At 38.4% G+C, this 6,938-nt stretch overlaps 1 protein-coding gene and 1 non-coding gene across 4 annotated transcripts in view; both read left to right on the top strand.

Moving 5' to 3' along the window:
* Tafa2 (TAFA chemokine like family member 2) overlaps positions 1-6,938 on the top strand; it is a 472,572-nt gene that overhangs the window by 106,111 nt on the left and 359,523 nt on the right. The gene's annotated exons all lie outside the window — the stretch shown is intronic.
* LOC116076647 lies at positions 6,167-6,273 on the top strand. Its single transcript, XR_004113046.1, has one exon. It is a non-coding gene; the product is annotated as a U6 spliceosomal RNA (small nuclear RNA).

Raw genomic sequence — 6,938 nt, forward strand, 5'->3', positions numbered from 1 at the left:
AGCTCTTCATTGTTTACCATGGTCCAAGCAGTCTTGGGTTTCCTGTATCTTTACTTCTACTCTGTAGTGTCAACCCTTCCAGGCTCCAGACTCTAGAATATATGTGCTTTCTTCTATGGCTTTGCAGGATCAAAGATCCTAGCCCATGTCTTTGTATCTGTCAGAGCATTAGATTGTGGTCACCACATGAGTCACTGCTATGCTTCCTGCTGTTTCCTGACATTTTCTCTTCTTCTTCTTTTTTTAAATTTATTTTTGAGCAGCTACTTCAACTATTACTTCATTGGCCAATTTAATTTGATTTATTTGTTTTTCTATAGAGCTTTTGATGCGCAAACACATACACGCACACATGCACACTGAGTTAGACATGACAGAGAGGACTAATGAATCAGTCAAGCATCTGGAGTACACACGCACATACACAATGCACACACACACATGCATACATACATGCACGCACACACACATGCACACACACATGCACACACACATGCACACACACGCATGCACATACTCATGCACACTGAGTTAGACATGACAGAGAGGACTAATGAATCAGTCAAGCATCTGGAGTACACACGCACACACACACACACACATACACATGCACACTGAGTTAGACATGACACAGAGGACTAATGAATCAGTCAAGCATCTGGAGTACACACGCACACACACATGCACACACACTCACACACACACACATGCTTGAGTTAGACATGACAGAGAAGACTAATGAATCAATCAAGCATCTGGAGTACAAAGTTTTAATGATTATTTTTCTTCATCACAAATATTGTTTAACGATAGCAAGGCCAGTAAACATTAGTGCCAGGCATTTCTACTTGGTCAGCATGAAGAATCATCCTTGAATTCCCCGCACTTTAATCCTCAAAGTTAAGGCAACTATATGATTTATTGTCTAAGTCAGGATACCATGAGAATAAAGAAAACTTTACAAAGCATAGGAATAATAAAGGAGAAATGAATTCATACCCAGGCCATCATGAATTACTTTCCACATCACTAAAGCAGCTAGGCTCATTGGCTTTGACCACAAAATACATGCTGGATGTATTCATTGTCTGTGCTCCGCTGCAATCATTCATTCCTGGCTTTACTCTCTGTGGTCACAGTAGCTCCTCATGAATCCATTTCAATGCTTGTTCTGATAGGATTCATTTCTAAACATAGTCCTAAATAACCTTTCACAAATTAGACTCCTTGTTCAAAAATCTTCTAAGATTTCACATTGCTCCTCAAAGAGATTCACACTGCTGTCATGATCTATAACTTATAGTCTTTTGTAGGTCTTCCCACATCAGTGTGGTGGTTTGAATGAGAATGGCCCCCATAGGCTCATGCTTTTGAATACTTGGTCCCCAGTTGGTGGAACTATTTGGGAAGGATTGGGAGGTGTGGCCTTGCTGGAAGGGGTGTATCACTTGTTCTGTTTTCAAGGTGAATCTCTCTTTGCCTTGGGGTTATGGATCCAGATGTGAGCTTTGGACTGTTCGTTTGGTCTACCACCATGGATTCCTAACCCTCTGAAACTGTAAGCCAAATTAAACAGTATCTTTTGTAATTTGCCTTGGTCATGGTGTTTTGTCAGCAGTAGGAAAGTAACAAAGAGAACCAGTCTCCCCAGGATTCATTCTCCCTCCTCCCCTTTCCAGTCCTTTAACATGCTTCATATCTGCTTCAGGTGGCTTGCAATTGTTGTTCTCTTGGCCTGAAACTCTTGCCCGGGGACTTTTCTTTTCCTGGTTAGATATCAATCCAATGTCTCTTGTGCTGAGCACATGAGCTCTATCCAGTGGTTGTAACCTCTCCTCCTAGTCATGCTGTTCCATAAGGCCACCATTTGAAACCATACTGCGCTACATTTTTATCATAAAGCTATACAGTGTAATGTTTCTCATTGTTGTCGTGGCCTGAAGAAGCCATTGGTATCCTAGGGAAAACCTTGGAAAATACTTTAATGGATGTCATGTTATTACTGCAAGCTTTTTTCTCTCACTTTTTTTTTTTATTTTTAAAGTCCAATACTTATTTTGAAATTCACTCACAAATTCTCTTCAGAGTGTCTTTTAAAGCTTCTGTAATTCGTTCATATGTCGTTCATATTTCTTTACTACTTCTTGTCTCCTTTAGGTGTGTTTGTGATCATCTAGGCATGAGGAATTAGAAAGCTAATTAGTAAGGAAAAAAATCAGCAGAAGAGAATAAGCCAGCAAATCACAAACCTCCCTTACCATTCTCTATTCCCCTGGCTTTTTTTGGGGGGAGCAAAATTTTCCTTCCTATGAAAACTGAGTAGACACATGTCCAAACACAGCTCTCAGGTTTCGGTAAACACCTTCTTAACTCAGCATTAGCAAGTGAGACAAAAGCCCTTTCTCTCCTCTTGGGGGCCTTCCCATGGCTTCTCAGCATCATTTGAATTGCATCTCCACCTTTGTACTATACTTACAATTAGAGAAAAGCAAATGGAGAAATGCTAATGATTGTTATAATTGGGCTCATTATTTAAACAAGCACTAGATAAGCTGTCAGGTATTTAGGTGTTAGGCATATAATTGGGAAGTGGTTTTGAGGTCTCAAAAAGCTTTCTTGCACACTTGGACTCAAAGATTGTAGGAGGAAAAGGAATATAAAAGGTGAGATAAAAATATTAGGGAAATGTAGTCACTTGCCAGAGGAGTTTGGCTTCCTTTGCATACCTATTACAGATTTCAATAAAAGGTTGGTTGTTTTGAAAATGTACAATGTACTCGTACTTAACCCATAAATCTCATGAATTGTGGAGTTCAGATAAGAAACACACAGGGAATAGCAATGCATTTCTTTATGTATCTCTTGAAACACACACGTGCAGCAAGAATAAAACATTATCCTAGTAACAGTAGTATGAGAATTGAAATTAGTAGGTAAAATAGAAAAACCATTCATTTAAATACTAAGTCTACCAGCATACTATATTAATGGTATAGATATCTAAATTTGATTTGTGAATGATACTCGTGTCTTTTTGTAATATATGACTTTATTTGTCAACTATGAAACACTATTGAGAAATAAATTGACAACATTTTTCTCTCTTTCTCTCTCTTTCTTCCCTTCTGCCTTTTATGTATACAGAACCAAGGTGTTCTTGAAGGACAGAGGCATTTCAAGAGATAAAACCTGATATTTGTAGACTGTGCCCCAGAGCACTATTTATGTGAACTTTCCTTGAGGTTGTTCGCAAGTATTTTCATACTGTCTGGACATGTCTTTACATTCTTCTGACAGCAGGAAGGCATGAAGGGAAAGCATGGCCATTACCATTCTCTGCATCATAGAAACTGTTGTGGGACATTTTCCACCCAAGCAGGTGATTCAAACCAGAGTATAGTCTTATGCCATTATGGCAGATTCAGATCGCATCAGATAGCTTCAGTTCATAATGCCTCAATGAAACAAGATGCACCATCCTGAGAATACCCAGCACTTGAACGATAGAGGATACTCAGTGAATGTTGAGGCAGGAGAGATTCCTGGTTAGGAGCCTCAATTCTGGAACCAGGTCGTGAATATTCAAACCTCATGTTTCCCTTGCTTGCTGTATGGACCTTGGGCAATGTGATGTTTAGTTTTGTCAACTAGATACAATCTGGAATTGCCTTGGAGGGGAGCCTCAATGGAGAATTGTTTAGATCACTAGTTTTCAACCTTCTGAATGCCTTGACCATTTAATGCAGTTCCTGATGTTGTGGTTAACCTCAACCATAAAATCTTCTCATTGTTACATTATAACTATAGTTTTGATCCGGTAATGATTATAAATAACTGTGTTTTCTGATGATCATAGGCAACCCCTGTGAAAGGGTTGTTTGATTCCCAAGGGGTTGCGACCAACAGGTTGAGAACCACTGCTAGAGGTCAACTTGGCCTGTGGTCATGTATGTGAGGGATTTTGTGACTGTATTCATTGATGTGGGAAGAACAAGTCTAAAGAAAGTGTCACCATTCCCTTGTTTTGAGTGGCAGGACTGTATGAATGGAGAAGGTTAGCTTAGGATTAAGGTGTGTATACACTCATTTCTCTCTGCCCTTGACTGCAAATGCGATGTTAAGTAGAATTTTAAGCTTCTGTTGCCTTGATTTCCCTGTTTCAATAGACCATAACTTGGGATTGTTAGCTAATTCAAATTCATTCTTCTCCAAATTTGTAGGTTCACTTCTGCTTCTTCATCTGTGAAATGAATACCTCTGGGCTCAAAGCATCTTTGCAACCATTGTGTAGGAAAAATTCACCGTAGAGTATGGTAGACCAGTGGTTACTGGTATGACAGTGTTAGCTGCTTTTTTCAGTGAGTGAATAGATGATAAAATTTATTCTTAGAGGTTTTACTTGAATCTCATATTGTATATTTGTCAGAATTTAATATAATTTTCTATTATGATGAGTAGGTGCCTTGGTATCATTTCTATTTATGATGGAATTGCTTCCTGTTGCCTTCGTACCCTACATCAAAGGACCATATGTGCTGAATGCTCAGGTGATCCCTGAATATTGAGTCATAAACCACACTTCTCTGGAGGAATACATGAGCTTGATAAGCTCTGAGAACAACCCACGTGTTGACTCAGCCTCTGTATCTCAGGGCCCAATATTGTTGCACTGACAAGCACCGACTGTGTGCTACACCCACAGGAAGCCAAACAGGCAGAATTGGATGTTTGTACATTGAAAATAGCCACCTGTGACTAAGACCTCTTGAGACACAGGCCACATGAAAAGAAAATTGGAATTTGCTCTTGATTCTCTTCCTAACTTAACCGAGGAAAAAGTCATTTAATCTTCCTTGGATGCATGCTTCATTGTTTTTTTTTTCATCTTTATAATGGAAAAACGATATCTTGATCTTCCATTTCACATGCAATTTTAATGGTAAAATTAATATGATAACAATAGCAAAGATCACTTGGAAATTTAAAGATGATTAAATAATTACAAAGATGCAATTATAATTCTATAAATAGAAGTAATGTTAAGGGGAATGTTTTAATGTAAGAGCAAAGAGGCCATTTTCAGGGATGAAAAAAATTGCTTTTTCATGAACTAGTTATATAGATTAGTCTTCAAGGTCATTAATAGAAAATAAAGTTGAGATCGGGGTTTTGTAATTTTTATAATATAAATGTTAAGTATGAATGTAAAGTCAAAGTGAAAATCATGTTTTATAAACTATAAATATGCAGGTTGAAGAAATTTAAAGGTATAACAGAGCCACATTGTCATATAAAGAATACTTTCTTAAAATGAATAGGTAGAGCTATATTAACCCAAGAATCTCTGAATTATTTTGAGACTAGAATGTGGACTTTGGAACTTGGACTTAGTAATAATTAACTATTAGACCTTTATTAAACTAAATCTACAGTGTGACCTAAAGCCTTTATCCCCAGCAATATTACTATCAGGAATATGGGATAAATTGAAAGGAGATGATAAAATAGATATTTGTAAATGTCATCAATGTTAATCTATTCCTTTTCCTATGAGTTTACTATTGTAACTCTATAATATAGATCAATGAGCAATGTCTGCTTTGAAACACAACTTCTGAGGTTTCAGATCTGAGAAAAGGTCTGTGTATTTGTGCATAGCTTTTAAAAGTCAACAGATATACAGATGTCTCTGGGTGTATGAAATTAACCATTTCTCTAGGCTTTAATTTGCATGGACAGACTTGTTTGGATGAACGAGGCTAGTTTGTAGTTCCTAAATATTTGTGGTTGGAGAGAGTGTCTCTTAGTTGTACATACTACTGTTTCAACATGAACATGGTGACTTTGCAGAAAACACTTAAGTTCTATATCTAGAGAAGATACAGTCAGAAGCTAGGGAGTTGTTTTAAGAAAAAAAAACTGAACCATTCCCATAGTCTGGACGTGTTAGAGGACAGAGTGATGCAGGGCAGAACCCGTGTTCCTTGTGAAAGCATTCATTGGCCTGGTGATTGGTGTACAGGGCACAGTGGGTAACAGGCACTCAGAAGGGCAGCGACAAACCACAAAAGGAGAAGAGACTTATGGAGGAGCAGTGCTGAGAGCTACAAGATTATTTGGATATAGGATAAGGAATAAATACAGCAAATTAAAAATGTTGACTTTGGTGCTCGCTTCGGCAGCACATATACTAAAATTGAAACGATACAGAGAAGATTAGCATGGCCCCTGCACAAGGATGACACGCAAATTCGTGAAGCGTTCCACTATTTTTTTAAAAAAAGAACAGTTGACTTTGTAGTCCCTGGCTATATGAGTTCATGTGGGAAAACTCAAATAAGGACCTTAAAATTGAGTTATTTGAGCTTTCAAAAATCTCCCTTTTATTGACTATCCTATTTGACAATTCAATACCGATTACTCTGTCCTTCAACCCATCTTCTTTCATCTCCGTTAACACCCTCATCCATATCAGCCCTTTTCCTGATTTATGGCTTTTGGTTTTGTTTTATGACTCATTTAGGTTATCCCGGGCCATTGAGTTTGAACTATCTATCAGGCCATAGTGGGATTATCAGTAGGTATATAACTGAAAGCAGTGATTTCACTCTTACCAAACCTGTTGGTAGTGTATAGGTTAGCTGTAAAGGGTAGCGCCCCGAGTCTATCCTTCATCCATGCCTGAGTGTAGATGGGCCTATTATTGCACAGATCTAGTGTAGACATCCAGAACTGCTGTGTGTTTGAGAATGCAATGGCTGTGTCTAGCCCAGAAGATATTTCACAGCCATTTTCCTTATTTTAAGGCTATTATACTCCTCCTCCTTCTCTTCCTCCTTTTCCTGTTACCACTACTACTTCTCCTCCTCCACTTCTCCTCCTCCTCCTCTTCTTCCTCCTCCACTTCTCCTCCTCCTCCTCCTCCTCCACTTCTCCTC

The sequence above is a fragment of the Mastomys coucha genome, unplaced genomic scaffold (genome assembly GCF_008632895.1).
Source record: "Mastomys coucha isolate ucsf_1 unplaced genomic scaffold, UCSF_Mcou_1 pScaffold4, whole genome shotgun sequence".
Lineage (NCBI taxonomy): Eukaryota > Metazoa > Chordata > Mammalia > Rodentia > Muridae > Mastomys > Mastomys coucha.